Source organism: Budorcas taxicolor, chromosome 6 (genome assembly GCF_023091745.1).
Source record: "Budorcas taxicolor isolate Tak-1 chromosome 6, Takin1.1, whole genome shotgun sequence".
Taxonomy (NCBI): domain Eukaryota; kingdom Metazoa; phylum Chordata; class Mammalia; order Artiodactyla; family Bovidae; genus Budorcas; species Budorcas taxicolor.
Window position 1 is genome coordinate 31,273,448 of NC_068915.1, and position 16,946 is coordinate 31,290,393.

The following is a 16,946-nucleotide window of genomic DNA, read 5'->3' on the forward strand; positions in this document are numbered from 1 at the left end:
TTTGAATATGCTATCTAGGTTGGTCAACATACACAGTAAGGAAAACTACATGAAGGACTGGACTATTGTCATGAAGGAGGTCAGAGTGATTGCATAATGGCAGATTGTTACACTGAACTACCAAGTTTATAACCCCCTAAGGTTTTTGACAGTCATTCATGAGCAACTAAACCAATATTAGGTATCCCAAGACTATCAGGTAAAGACCTAGAAACTTATTGGGAACAAGTCCAATTTTAGATAGCTGGAAAATCGACATACTCTCAGAGGAGCCCAACAAGACCTATTTTTGTGAAAGAATATAGAAGCCTAATTTCCTAGTGGCTTTTAAAAAAAATGCCTACATATACTCCAAGTTTGTATTTAAGAGGCTCTAACCTGCATTCAAGTAGCTTATGTAGAGAACCTGCAGTAAAAACTCATAAATTATAAGCAACTCATATTTTATGAAAACATAACCTTTTATTTGGGTGATAGAAAATATAGGTAATGCAAAATGTAAATAAGGGTCTTCATAAACCTCAGTGATTAGTTGCCTGCCGGAATATACTATGCAAAGGTAATTTATACACAACAGTAAGAGTGTTCAGTGTAAACCTTTGTCAAATTTTATGACATATGGGACAATTTTGACAATTTTTCTATGATGACCACAAAACTTACTGGAAAAAAAGATGGCCTATGGAAGTTTGAAGTGCTCATTTTTTCATCCAAATAAGCAATTTAAATCCATTAAAACGTGAGCTTATATTTTAAGAAATATTTTGTGAGCTATCAGTATATTTCTTTAATCAAAATGGTATAATCTTACCCTATTGAGAGTGGTTTTCCCCAAATTGAAGATACATTAATTACAACTGTGAAGTTAACTTGCTGTTCTATTTAACTATCCATGTCACAAAGCTAAATATTAGCGTATGGAACTTTTTTCAGAAGAAAATTGTTTTTGTTGTGAGATTTAATTGCTGAAATTTAAGGACTCAAATCACTAGGTATGTCTCTTTCCACCAAACTACAGATGTTCTCCGTGTTGTCCCCTGCAGCAATGTTCTAGGCATTCCATATGGCTAATTCAGCTACTAACAAGTACATGCAAAAAACTGTGAGACGAAGTAAAACTGAATAATTGGGACAATTGATTTAAGTATGATAACTCACCAAAGAATTTTATTATATTATTTCAATTAAATAATTATATCATAGGTTTTAGTTCCAGCTGTGTAAATTATTGAACAGTTGTAATTTTGAAATTAGATCAAGAAACATGAAAATTCACATGAAAAGTCTTATAGAGTTTTTTTTCTGTTTTTAGATCTTAGGCTAGTAAATAAGCTCTAATTTTCGTAGTTATATAGGTGCGTGGATAATCTTGTGTGCTGTCTGTGTCCAACCTTTTGTGACCCCATGGACTAGCTTGTGAGGCTCCTCTATCCATTGAATTTCCCAGGCAAGAATACTGGAGTGAGATGCCATTTCTTCCTCCAGAGAATCTTCCCAACTCAGAGATGGAACCTGCATCTCCTGTGTTTCCTGCATTGACAGGCAGATTCTTTACCACTGAGCCATCTGGGAAGCTCCTAGTTATACAGGTATATATTGGTTAATATAAATAGTAAGTGAGATTAAGCATACAGCTCTACATAATGAAGAATTATATATGTTCAAATACTTTGTGCCAGTTTTATTGACTACAAACTTTAAGAAATCAAAATAAATTGATATACATATAATCAGAAATCCTTGGAATTTGGAAAAGAGCACAGGACTTAGAGGGCTTCCTTAGTGGTTCAGTGGTAAAGAATCTACCTGCCAAGCAGGAGATGTGGGTCCGATCCCTGGGTCAGGAAGATCCCCTGGAGAAGGAAATGGCAACCCACTACAGTATTCTTGCCTGGGAAATACCATGGACAGAGGAACTTGGTGGGCTAGAGTCCATGAGGTCACAAAGAGCTGGACACAACTAAGCCAGAAAGAAAAACACCAATACAGTATATTAACGCATATATATGGAATTTAGAAAGATGGTAACAATAACCCTGTATGCGAGACAGCAAAAGAGACACAGATGTATAGAACAGTATTTTGGACTCTGCAGGAGAGGGCAAGGATGGGATGATATGGGGGAATGGCATTGAAACCTGTATAGTATCATATATGAAATGAATCGCCAGTCTAGTTTTGATGCATGGTGCAGGGTGCTCGGGGCTGTTGCACTGGGATGACCCAGAGGGATGGGATGGGGATTGGTGTTTTTCTTTCTGGCTTAGTTATGTCCAGCTCTTTGTGACCTCATGGACTCTAGCCCACCAAGTTCCTCTGTCCATGGTATTTCCCAGGCAAGAATACTGTAGTGGGTTGCCATTTCCTTCTCCAGGGGATCTTCCTGACCCAGGGATCGGACCCACATCTCCTGCTTGGCAGGTAGATTCTTTACCACTGAACCACTAAGGAAGCCCTCTAAGTCCTGTGCTTTTTTCCAAATTCCAAGGATTTCTGATTATATATATATCAATTTATTTTGATTTCTTAAAGTTTGTATGGGGAACACATATACACCCATGGTGGATTCATGTCAATGTGTGGCAAAACAAATACAATATTGTAAAGAAAAATAAATAAACAGAAGGAAAAAAACCACAACTTTGCGACTAAGCATGAATGCATGTACAGGACTTAGCAGAGGAATTGAGGGCTCAGATATGCTCATTTGCTGCTGCTGCTGCTTGCTGCTGCTGCTAAGTCGCGTCAGTCGTGTCCAACTCTGTGCGACCTCATAGACGGCAGCCCACCAGGCTCCCCCCGTCCCTGGGATTCTCAAGGCAAGAACACTGGAGTGGGTTGCCATTTTGAAATGAAAACTTGAGTCAGTTATTTGCCCTCTTTAAGCTTAACTTTATCATGAAAATATGATCTTTAAATTCCATCCAGCTCTACAATTTTGTAATTCTATTTACCTATTCTATATTTGTATCTGCCTACATGATCTTTAAAACTCCCTCCAACTTTTATAATTCTCTTTACTTTCTACTTTGTATTTGTATCTTGTTAAGAGAGGGGGTGGGGATAGGAGAAATAAAGCTGTGTAAGATGAAGAGTCTGCCGTAAAGAAACATTATAATCTAAATACACCTAATTATGCTGGCCTCAGCAGGTATCTTCCCAGATTGCAGGACTACTTTTATAATAGTTTGCTATTTGATCATCCTTACTCAATGATCTTTGAGTAACAGAAGAAAATATACATGATACCAGGCAATTAGTATTACTTTTTTTTTTCCCCCAGGTGAAAGAAGGTGGGTATCAAATACAGATGGAGACACTTGTTCAAGATCCAGGAGACCAGAATGTCTTTCCTGCCTTCAGGGCCTGTGAGTTCTTTCTATAAACTCTCCCATACTTAATCTGGGGCTCAGGAGGATTTTTGTTCCTTGTAGCTAAAAATATTTGGACAAAGAATTCTAACAGCAAAGTGGATGAACAACATGAATAGCTCTTCTACAACTAAGAAAATAGGCACAGGGAAATATATACTACCTCACTAAAGAGTAAAAACATGCAGTGGAAACAATATGAATTCTGTCTCTGCCCTTTGTCCACCAGGCTGGCAAAAATTTAAAGATTATATCTAGATTTTGCAAGAGAGAGGGAAATAGGAGGGTGGTTGGGTATGTAAATTACCAGGACATAATGTGAAGGGAAACTAGGTAACATTTATCAAAACATAAATTGTTCAGTCATATCTAAGAATTCTTTGCCAAATTCCAGGTCATGAAGTTTTACCCCTGTGCTTTCTTCTAAGAGTTTGAGTTCCTACATTTTGGTCTTTGACTCATTTTAGTTAATTTCTGAATATGAGTTAAAGCTATAATTTTTTTTTTTGCATGTAGCTACCGAGTTATTTCAACAACACATGTCAAAATGACCTTGCTGAACTCATCTAATGATTCAAAGAGTTTTGTTGGTTTATTTTTAATGGCCTTTTTAGAATTTTCTATATACCAAATGATGTCATTTGCAAGCAGATGTAGTTTTACTTCTTCCTTTTCAATTTTTGTTGTTGTTCAGTCACTCAGTCATGTCCAGCTCTTTGCAATCACATGGATTGCAGCATGCCAGACTTCCCTGTCCTTCACTAACTCCTAGAGTTTGCTCAAACTCATGTCCATTGAGTCGATGATGCCATCCAACCATTACCTCCGCTGTTGCCCCTACTCCTCATGCCCTCAATCTTTCCCAGCATCAAGGTCTTTTCCAATGAGTCACCTCTTCGCATCAGGTGGCCAAATATTGGAGCTTCAGCTTCAGCAACAGTCCTTCCAATGAATATTCAGGGTTGATTTGCTTAAAGAGTGACTGGTTTGATCTCCTTGCAGTCCAAGGGACTCCCAAGAGTTTTCTCTATCACCACAGTTTGAAAGCACCAGTTCTTTGGCACTCAGCCTTCTTTATGGTCCAGCTGTCATAATCTGTACATGACTACTTGAAAACTATAGCTTTTACTATATGGAACTTTGTCAGCAAAGTGATGTCTCTGTTTTTTAATATGCTGTCTAGGTTTGTTACAGCTTTTCTCTCAAGGAGCAAATGTATTTTAATTTCATGGCTGAAGTCACCATCCACAGTGATTTTGCAGCCTAAGAAATTAGTCTGTCACTGTTTCCATTTCCACCCCCTTTCTTTGCCATGAAGTAATGGAACTGGATACCATGATCATAGTTTTTTGAATGTTGAGTTTTAAGCCAGAATTTCACTCCCTTTTTCAATCTGGATGACTTGTATTTGTTTTTCTTGCCTAATTGCTTTGTATAGAACCTCCAGTAAAAAGTTGAATAGGAGTGATGAGAGCAAACATCCTTATCGTTCCCTGATCTTAGGGGAAAGTATTCTAGTCTTTCACTGATAAGTGTGCTGTTAGTTCTGGGTTTTCCATAGATGCCCTTTATTAGGTTGAGAAGTTTGCTTTCTGTTCTTAGTTTTCTGAGAGTTTTTATCATGAATGGGTCTTGCATTTTGTCAAGCATATTGCTCCACCTATGAAGGTGATCATGTAATTATTGTTCTTTATTCTAGTATTGCAGTATACTACCTTGACTGATTTTTGTAAGTTAAGCAAACTTAGCGTTGCTAAAGTAATCCACTTGGTCAAGGTGTGTAATACTTATATATTGCTGGATTCAGTTTTCTAGTTTTTTTATTAAGGATTTTTACAGCTGTATTCATAACAGATATTGGTCTGTAGTTTTTCTTTTCTTGTGATATCTTGGTCTGGTTTGGTGTAGTGTAATACTAATATCATAGAATGAGTTAGGAAGTATTCACTCCTCTTCTGTATTTTGTAATATTTATGAAGGATTGATATTAGTTCTTCTTTAGCTGTTGGTAGAATACACTAGTAAAGCTATCTGATTCCAGCCTTGTCTTTATAGCAAGTTTTAAAATTACTTATTCAATCTCTGAATATAGGTACATTCAGATTTCATACTTCTTTTTGAGCCAATTTTGATAGTTTTTGTCTTTCTAAGAATTTTTCTTAGGAGAGGTAAGAATTTGTCTTAGGAGAAATAAGAAGGCCTTCTTAAATTAACAATACAAAGAAATAGAGGAAAAAAATAGAATGGGAGAAAACTAGAGATCTCCCCGAGAAAACTGGAAATATAAAGGGAACATTTCATGCAAGGATAGGCATAAAAAAGGTCAAAAACAGTAAGGACCTAAGAGAAGCAGAAGAAATTAATTAAAAATAGGTGGCAAGAATATACAGAGGAACTGTACAAAAAAAGGTCTTAATGTCCCAGATAACCATTATGCTGTGATCACTCACCTAGAGCCAGACATCCTGGAGTATGAAGTCAAGTGGGCCTTAGAAAAATTACTACAAACGAAGCTAATGGAGGTGACAGAATTCCAGTTGAGCTATTTCAAATCCTAAAAGATGATGCTGTTGAAGTGCTGCACTCAATATGCCAGCAAATTTGGAAAATTCAGCAGTAGCCATAGGACTGGAAAAGGTCAGTTTTCATTCCAACCCCAAAGAAAAGCAACACCAAAGAATGTTCAATCTATCGTACTGTTGTGGTCATTTCACATACTAGCAAGGTTATGCTCAGAATCCTTCAAGAACTTCCAGATGTACACACTGGGTTTAGAAGAGGTAGAGGAAGCAGAGACCAAATTGCCAACATTTATTGGATCATGGAGAAAGCAAGAGAGTTCCAGAAAACACCTACTTCTGCTTCATTGACTGCTGAAGCCTTTGACCGTGTGGATCACAGCAAACTGTAGAAAATTCCTTAAGAGATGGGAATACCAAACCACCTTATCTGTTTCTTGAGAAACCAGTATGCTGGTCAAGAAGCAACAATTAGAACTGGACATGGAACAATGGACTGGTTCAAAACTGGGAGAGAAGTATGACCAAGGCTATATATTGTCACCCTGCTTATTTAACTTATATGCAGGGTACATCATGGGAAATGCTGGGCTGGACGAAACACAAGCTGGAATCAAGACTGCTGGAAAAATATCAATAACCTCAGATATGCAGATGATACCATGCTAATGGCAGAAAGTGAAGAGGAACTAAAAAGTCTCTTGATGAGGGTTAAAGAGGAGAGTGAAAAAGATGGCTTGAAACTCAACATGATAAAGCTAAGATTATAGTATCCAATCCCACCACTTCATGGCAAATAGATGGGGAAAAAGTAAAAACAGTGACAGAGTTTATTTTCTTGGGCTCCAAAATCACTGCAGGTGGTGACTGCAGCCATGAAATTAAAAGATGCTTACTCCTTGGAAGGGAGGCTATGACAAACCTAGACAGCATATTAAAAAGCAGAGACATCACTTTGCTGGCAAATGTCTGTCTAGTCAGAGCTATGGTTTTTCCATTAGTCATGTATTGATGTGAGTGTTGGACCATAAAGAAGACTGCACACCAAGGAATAGATTCTTTCAAATTTTGGTGTTGGAGAAGACTCTTGAGAGTCCCTTGGACTGCAAGGAGATCAAACCAGTCACTCTGAAAGCAAATCAACCTTGAATATTCATTGGAAGGACTGATGCTGAAGCTGAAGCTCCAGTCAGGCCAAACTAATGTGAAGAGCCAGCTCATTGGAAAACACCCTGATTCTGGGAAAGATAGAGGGCAGGAGGAGAAAACGGGTGGCAGAGAATGAGATGGTTAGATAGCATCACCAACTTGATGGACATGAATTTGAGCAAATTCCAGAAGATAGTGGAGCTCAGGGGAGTCTGTTGTGCTACAGGCCACGGGGTTGCAAAGAGTCTGACACAACTTAGCAACTGAACAACAACAATGGCAATAATTTGTCTACTTTATCTAAGTTAATTCATAGTACTCCCTTATAATCTTCTTTATTTCTATAAGATTGAGAGTTATGTTCCTTCTTTCATTCCTGATTTTAGCAATTTGCATCTTCTCTCAGGAGATTCTCTGAGGTGGTTTTCCATAGATTCTCAGGGATTCGTCTCCTGCCTTCTGGGGTGCATGTGTGTTACTAAGTGTTCCAGCTCTGTGTTACAGCATCCAAAGCCCTAAATGTTCTGTCTTTGAGTCCTCAACAAGTCATTTCAGTGGGAGAGAGCAGGAGTGGTTAGTGAGAATTCTGACGGGAAAGCCATACTCTCAAATTTTGAGAAGTCCCTTGGATCTCCCTTTCCTCAGCCCCCCAATGTCATCCTTTCCAAGTCCCCTATCATCTGATGAAACCATCTACCACTGTCCATGAACTAATGTGCATAACTCTAGCCAACTCTCCTAGGTAGAGTGATAGCCAAATGTAACCCGGAAAATTTCTTCTCACCAGAAATATTTCTTTCCTTATGTACTTTAGGGCCTCCCTGCTTCTACTATGCATCTTCAAATCATATAAAACTATTCACAACCCATATTTAGCTCACTTCTTCCTAATCAGCTGGTCATGATGAAATCATCATATGACCATACTAAGTTGTTTCAGTTGTGTCCAGCTCTTCTCACCCCCATGGACTGTAGCCCTCCAGGCTCCTCAGTCAATGGGATTCTCCAAGCAAGAGTACTGGAGTAGGTTGCCCTTTCCTCCTCCAGGGACAATTGGTGTGGATTAAAAGGGAAATAACAGTGTACCTGGAATGGAAGCTCTGGTAAGTGAGAACCATCTGCTTATGAAGCCTCCAGCGTCTGCGTAAGTGCCTTCTTTCATGTATCACTACCACTCAAAAGGAAATATCGCTGTGTGTGCCTACCTTTATGGCTTTGTGGATTAGATATCCCCACATTTATGATGGGTATATTTGATTGCAAGGTGACTTTGTTGCCTCATGGGCAGTCCACCAGATATAAGATATTTCTGTGACTTTCTATTTAGCACTAGTGGTGAAGAACCCACCTGCTTAGTGCAGGAGATATAAGAGACGCGAGTTTCAGTCCCTTGGCTGGGACGATCCCCTGGAGAAGTGAATGGCTACTCACTCCAGCATCCTTGCCTGGAGAATTGCATGGACAGAGGAGCCTGGCAGGTGACAGCCCATGGGCTCGCAAAGAGTCAGACATGACCGAAGCAACTTAGCATGCACACACACACATTATCCTGGTACAAATATGTAGATATAAAGGCTTTCTACTAATTACTAGTTACTTTCTACTAATGTTGTAACACTTCACATTCCATAGGTCTGGGAATCAGTGTAGGTTCTGTGAATTACCCACTAAGTTATTAAGGGTTCTCTAGACTACGGAGCATGAAGAAAGCAGGAGGAAGGGGAAAGGGAGTGAGCCAGGGAGGAAGAGAGAAGAGCAAATGCGAAGGGAGTATTAGCCCAGCCACTGCTTCTGCTGCTTCTGCTGTTGCTGCTATTCTGCCTCTTCTTAATTTGGAATCAATTCAAAGTAGCAAAAATTGCAAGACTGGAATAAAGGATTTACTTCCCTCCCCAACCCCACCCCTGAATTGTTTTTGTTTAGTCACTAAATCATGTCTGACTCTGTTCTCCGCTATCTCCCAGAGTTTGCTCAAACTCACGTCCATCGAGTCAGTGATGCTATCTAACTATCTCATCCTCTGTTATCTCCTTCTCCTCCTGGCCTCAGTCTTTCCCAACATCAGGGTCTTTTCCAGAGAGTCGTTTCTTCACATCAGGTGGTCAAAGCATTGCAGCTTCAGCTTTAGCATCAGTCTGTCCAATGAATATTTAGGGCTGATTTCCTTTAGGATTGACCCCTCATCCCCAAATTATTTGAGAGTAAATTGCCAACATAATGGCCACTACCCTTAGATGCTTTAGTGTATATTTCCGACAAATACAGTCTCTTTCATAACCATAGCTTAAATGTCAAAACCAAGAAAATCCATTCCAATGCATGATAGTCATCTAATCCCAAGACTCTGCTCAGTTGTGCCAGTTGTGCCAATGGTATAACCTTTATAACAAAAGGGTCCAGTCTAGCACCTCACTTTGCTGCTGTTAGTTACCATGTCTCTTTTTTTTCAGTTGGAGTCATCCGCCAGTCTTTCCTTGATTTTCATGACCATAACATTTTTGAAGATTACAAGTCAGTTATCTTGTAGAAGTTTCCTTAATCCATGTCTGATGTTTCCTCATGATTATATTCAGGTTCTAGCCTTTGGCAGGAATATTCAGTTCAGTTCATTTCAGTCGCTAAGTCGTGTCCGACTCAGTGACCCCATGAACCGCAGCACGCCAGGCCTTCCTGTCCATCACCAGCTCCGGGAGTTCACCCAAACTCATGTCCATTGAGTCGGTGATGCCATCCAGCCATCTCATCCTCTGTCATCCCCTTCTCCTCCTGCCCTCAATCTTTCCCAGGATCAGGGTCTTTTCAAATGAGTCAGCTCTTCATATCAGGTGGCCAAAGTATTGGAGTTTCAGCTTCAACATCAGTCCTTCCAATGAACACCCAGGACTGATCTCCTTTAGGATGGACTGGTTGGATCTCCTTGCAGTCCAAGGGACTTTCAAGAGTCTTCTCCAACACCACAGTTCAAAAGCATCAATTCTTCAATGATCAGATTCCCTTATAGTCCAACTCTCACATCCATACATGACTACTGGAAAAACCATAGCTTTGACTATATGGATCTTTGTTGGCAAAGTGATGTCTCTGCTTTTTAATATGCTGTCTAGGTTAGTCATAAATTTCCGTCCAAGGAGCAAGCATCTTTTAAATTTCATGGCTGCAGTAACCATCTGCAGTGATTCTGAGCCCCCCAAAATAAAGTCAGCCACTGTTTCCACTGTTTCCCCATCTATTTGCCATGAAGTGATGGGACCGGATGCCATGATCTTCATTTTCTGAATGTTGAGCTTTAAGCCAACCTTTTCACTCTCCTCTTTCAGTTCCATCAAGAGGCTTTTTGGTTCCTCTTCACTTTATACCATAAGGGTGGTGTCATCTACATATCTGAGATTATCGATATTTCTCCCGGCAGTCCTGATTCCAGCTTGTGCTTCTTCCAGCCCAGCGTTTCTCATGATGTACTCTGCATAGAAGTTAAATAAGCAGGGTGACAATATACAGCCTTGACGTACTCCTTTTCCTATTTGGAACCAGTCTGTTGTTCCATGTCCAGCTCTAACTGTTGCTTCTTGACCTGCATACAGATTTCTCAAGAGGCAGGTCAGGTGGTCTGGTATTCCCATTTCTTTCAGAATTTTCCACAGTTTATTGTTATCCACACAAAGGCTTTGGCATAGTGAATAAAGCAGAAGAAGATATTTTTCTGGAACTCTTGCTTTTTGATGATCCAGCGGATGTTGGCAATTTGATCTCTGGTTCCTCTGCCTGTTCTAAAACCACCTTGAACATCTGGAAGTTCACAATTCATGTATTGCTGAAGCCTGGCTTGGAGAATTTTGAGCATTATTTTACTAGCGTGTGAGATGAGTGCAATGGTGCAGTAGTTTAAGCATTCTTTGGCATTGCCGTTCTTTGGGATTGGAATGAAAACTGACCGTTTCCAGTCCTGTGGCCACTGCTGAGTTTTTCAAATTTGCTGACATATTGAGTGCAGCACTTTCACAGCATCATCTTTTAGGATTTGAAAAAACTCAACTGGAATTCCATCACCTCCACTAGCTTTGTTCCTAGTGATGCTTGCTAGGGCCCACTTGACTTCACATTCCAGGATATCTGGCTCTAGATGAGTGATCACACCATGGTGATTATCTGGGTCGTGAAGATCTTTTTTGTACAGTTCTGTGTATTCTTGCCACCTCTTCTTAATATCTTCTGCTTCTGTTAGGTCCATACCATCTGTCCTTTATTGAGCCCATCTTTGCATGAAATGTTTCCTTGGTATCTCTAATTTTCTTGAAGAGATCTCTAGTCTTTCCCATTCTATTGTTTTCCTCTATTTCTTTGCATTGATCCCTAAGAAAGTCTTTCTTATCTCTCCCTGCTGTTCTTTGGAACTTTGCATTCAGATACTTATATCTTTCCTTTTCTCCTTTGCTTTTCACTTCTCTTCTTTTCACAGCTATTGTAGGCCTCCTCAAACAGCCATTTTGCCTTTTTGCATTTATTTTTCTTGCAGATGGTCTTGATCCCTGTCTGCTGTACAATGTCACGAACCTATCAGGCACTCTGTCTATCAGATCTAGTCCCTTAAATTTATTTCTCACTTCCACTGTATAATCATAAGGGATTTTTTCAGGTCATACCTGAATAGTCTAGTGGTTTTCCCCACTTTCTTCAATTTAAGTCTGAATTTGGCAATAAGGAGTTCATGATCTGAGCCACAGTCAGCTCCCGGTCTTGTTTTTGCTGACTGTATAGAGCTTCTTCATCTTTGGCTGCAAAGAATATAATCAATCTGATTTTGGTGTTGGCCATCTGGTGATGTCCATGTGTAGAGTCTTCTCTTGTGTTGTTGGAAGAAGGTGTTTGCTATGACCAGTGCGTTCTCTTGCAGAAACTCTATTAGCCTTTGCCCTGCTTCTTTCTGTACTCCAAAGCCAAATTTGCCTGTTACTCCAGGTGTTTCTTGACTTCCTACTTTTGCATTCCAGTCCCCTATAATGAAAAGCACATCTTTTTTGGGTGTTAGTTCTAAAAGGTCTTGTAGGTCTTAGAACCGTTCAACTTCAGCTTCTTCAGCGTTACTGGTCGGGGCATAGACTTAACTTACCGTGATATTGAATGGTTTGCCTTGGAAACGAACAGATAATTCCGTTGTTTCGGAGATTGCATCCAAGTGCTCCATTTCGGACTCTTTCGTTGACCATGATGGCTACTCCATTTCTCCTAAGGGATTCCTGCCCACAGTAGTAGATATATGGTCATCTGAGTTAAATCCACCCATTCCAGTCCATTTTAGTTTGCTGGTTTCTAGAATGTCAATGTTCACTCTTGCCATCTCCTTTTTGACCACTTCCATTTGCCTTGATTCATGAAACCTAACATTTCAAGTTCCTATGCAATATTGCTCTTTATAGCTTTGGACCTTGCTTCTATCACCAGTCACATCCACAGCTGGGTGTTGTTTTTGCTTTGGCTCCATCCCTTCATTCTTTCTGGAGTTATTTCTCCACTGATCTCCAGTAGCATATTGGGCACCTACCGACCTGGAGAGTTCCTCTTTCAGTTTCATATCTTTTTGCTTTTCATACTGTTCATGGGGTTCTCAAGGCAAGAATACTGAAGTGATTTGCCATTCCCTTTTCCAGTGGACCACATTCTCCACTTTTTACTCTGTAATTAATAAATATTTTCTTGTGAGTTATTTTAGGATAATGTTTCTCATCAAGTTGAAAATGTTTCATTGATGTATTATGTCATTATGGACTCATGAATGTGTTTTGTCCAGTGGGTTATAATTCATCACTGTTATTTATTTTATTGCTAAAACTGTGCCAGATTTGGCCTGTGCTGTGTGCCTTCACCCTGGCTCCTGTGACTTGGTGAAACATCACCACTTTTAAGAACTTTCTCACTTTTTGGCAGAATAGGATGTTCTAGGTTCATCTCACTTCTTTTCAGCCTCAGTCTTAAAACCAGGCATTCTTCTAAAGAGGGCTGCTTCCTTACAGTGAAGAATGATATTTAAAAAGCAGTGTTTCTTTTAAAAAAATTTATTTAGTTTTAATTGGAGGATAATTGCTTTACAATATTGCATTGATTTCACCATACATCAACATGAATCAGCCATAGATATACATATGTCCCTCCCCCTTTAACCTCCCTCCCACCTACCCCATCCCATCCTCTAGGTCATCACAGAGTCCTGGTTTGAGTTCCCTGAGTCATACAGCAAATTCCCACTGGCTATCTGTTTTGCATATGGTGATGTATATGTTTCCATGCTACTCTCTCAGTTCACCCCACCCTCTCCTTCCTGAACTGTGTCCACAAATCTGTTCTCTATGTCTATGTCTCCATTGCTTCCCTGCAAATAGGTTTGTCAGTACCATCTTTCTAGATTCCATATTTTGCATTAATATATGATATTTGTGTTTTTCTGGTTTACTTCCATCTGTATAGTAGACTCTAGGTTCATCCACCTTATCAGAACTGACTCAAATGGTTCCTTTTTATGGTTGAGTAATATTCCATTGTGTATATGTACCACAGCTTCTTTATTCATTCATCTGTCAATGGACACCTAGGTTGCTTCCATGTCCTAGCTATTGTAAATAATGCTACAGTGAACATTGGGATACATGTGTCTTTTCCAATTATAGTGTTCTCAGGTTTTATGCCCAGTATTGGGATTGTTGGGTCATATGGTAATTTTATTCCTAGTTTTTTAAGAAATCTCCATACTGTTCTCCATACTGGCTATATCAATTTACATTTCCACCAACAGTGCCAGAGGGTTCCCTTTCCTTCCCATCCTCTCTAGCATTTATTATTTATAGATTTTTTGATGATGGCCATTCTGACCAATGTGAGGTGATACCTCATTGTAGTTTTGATTTGCATTTCTCTAATAATGAGCAATGTTGAGCATCTTTTCCTGTATTTATTAGCCATCTATATGTCTTTGGAGAAACGTCTGTTTATGTCATCTGCCCTTTTTTTTTTCTTTTCTTTTTTTTTTAATTTTTATTTTTACTTTATTTTACTTTACAATACTGTATTGGTTTTGCCATACATTGACATAAATCTACCACGGGTGTACATGAGTTCCCAAACATGAACCCCCCTCCCACCTCCCACCCCATATCATCATTTTTTAAATTTTTTTCATTTTTGTTGAGCTTCCTGATCTACTTGTATATTTTGGAGATTAACCCTTTGTCAGTTATTTCATTTGCTATTATTTTCTCCCATTCTGAGGATTGTCTTTTTACCTTGTTTAGAGTTTCCTCTGCTGTGCAAAAGCTTTTAAGTTTAATTAGGTCCCATTTGTTTATTTTTATTTCCATTACTCTAGAAGGTGGGTTATAGAGGATTTTGCTGTGATTTATATCAAAGAGTGACCTGCCTTTTCTCCTCTAGGAGTTTTATAGTTTCTGGCCTTACATTTAGGTCTTTAGTCTGCTAAATGTCTATATTTTTATTTGAGTGTTTCAACTCCTAGACTCTGTCAATGGCCAGAGCTAGAGAACACACAGACACATAGACACAGACACACACTCACACACACACACACACACACAGATACTTGTTCACATCTATATTTCTATAGCTATCTACCTATACAGCTTCAAAGCCATGATTTCATCCCTATATTTCCAATTTCAGTCCAACACCACAGGGTTTAATCTAGTCTTCTCCTTTTCTATATTTGTGACCCCCTTCTCTGACAGTGAGAAACCTGGACCCCACACTTTAATATAGGTAGGTGGGCAATTTCCCTGTGGAGACAATCCTAACTTTGCTACTGCCCTCTGCTGCCTCCTCACCGGTGGTGTTTTCAGTTTCCTTGGTGCCTGGGCTCCAGTCCTGGGTACCACACTCCACTCTGGGCCATTGTGGATTTGCTTCCTTCTCTTTATTCTACCCCCCAACCCCCACCCCCCGCTCCCCCCCCCCACCATCTCGTAGTGTGGACACATATCTCGCTCAGCCCCAAATAGTGGATTTTGGATCGAATTGTTTAGGAAGGGAAGAAAAAGAGAGGAAAAGGGAGGGGATGGGAGAGGAAGAAATGAGAAAGGGAGAAGACTGAGAGTTGGAAAAGGACAAGAGAAACAGGAAGAGAATATAGACTAGGAAGCTGAATGTCACAACTTCTTTGTATGCTAAGTGACCTCAGTCATGTCCAATGCTGTGTGACCCTATGGCTTGTAGCCAACCAGGCTCCTCTGTCCGTGTGATTCTCCAAGCAAGAACACTGGAGCGGGTGCCATTCTCTTCTCCAGGGCATCTTCCCTACCAAGAGGTCAAACCCACGTCTCTTACTTCTCCTGCATTGGCCGTGGGTTCTTTACCACTAGCACCACCTGGGAAGCCCCAGTGATGGTCTGTCCCACTGGACAGTGTCAGAGTGGCCATGCACACTAATGCTAGGCTGAGCACTGTTCTGGGAGAGAGAGAACTCCTTCCTGCCCACTGTCCCCCATGGGGCAAAGCGTCCCCATGGGGTACTGACTACCATGTGCGTCTGGTTGCATCACTGACTTTTGCAGATGCCCCCCAGGGGAACCAGAGGCACAGCAGTTCGGGGGAGACCCAGTGCGTGGTTATGGTGATCTCTCTCCATGAGGTGGTCCTGCATCTCGGTGTGAAGTTGTAAAAAGAGCAGTAGCAGCAAATGGGCTCAATGACACCCAAGCAGCTTCTACAGCCATTCTGACAGGAAGACAACATGTATATATGAATCTAGAGTAGTCATTAAACAGAACTAGTTCGGTCCATCCCTTTCCTCAGAGGAATAACATGCAAGTCCAATTTTTCAAGCTGGTGGGCAGATGCAGTTTCCCAGAATATCAACAAATGAAATTATGGTTCATCTCCTGTAGTTTGTCCCAGATGTAACGATTACCCAATATCTTCTTCCTGCACCACCTATCTAGATTCTTCTCTTTTCAGATAACTCTTCAGCTTGCCATGGAGTGACCTCCAGCTGCAAGTGGAGGCTTAAAGCTTATTTTTTCTTAAGGGCTGGGTTTCTGCTGCTGTCCACTCACAGCTATCTGGTCATGGAAGGATGAAGAGATCCCATGGTGCCTCCTCTGGGTTCCTCATCGCAACTGAGTTTGGTTACTCCAGCGTCTGCTTGCTGGTCTTCTGGAATAAGGAATCTACTGTTGCCCACTTGCAGCAGTCAATGGCTATGGAAATATCAAGAGAAACCCTGGAAAGTCTTAAATTCTACATCTTAGTTTTCCAGAATTGTATATTCCAGCTCTTGGGGACACAGCATCATTTATCCACCCTTGATTCAATGCATACATGCATTCTGGAGGGCAGAGTCCAAGTCCTACAACATATGTTCCTTAAGCTGCCACCTTATCTAAGTCTTCAACTGCCGTTCCTTCATTTTATACAGCTGGCCCATATAAACTGACTTGTGTGACTTCCCATGTTCTTTCCTCTTCTGCTTGCTTCATTTAAAATGGCATAGTGACTTTAGAAGGTGTATGTTAAATATCTCAAAGTCATATGATGTAAGGACTGGAAACATCACATGAAGGAGATCATTTACCGGTTAGTAATATCTGGTTTGGATTTTATATGAACAATAAACCAACTTTTATTGCGTTTTAGTCCTTAAATATTCAGGGCATTATTTGTTAAATTAGCTAGTGCTACTAGTAACGCAGTGCTTCACCGAAACCAAAGCTCTGAGCTAAAGTCACCTTTGCAGAAGCTCAAAATAACAATTACATGAAAATTAAGCCACAGTGCGACTCAACTGATATTTGCCTAGTCTCAGTCTATGCACAACTGATTTTGAAGTTGTAATATCAAAATATAAAATGAAAGGCCCAGTAATGGGCATAGTAATATTTATAGCTATAATTATGTAGTCTGTTCTATC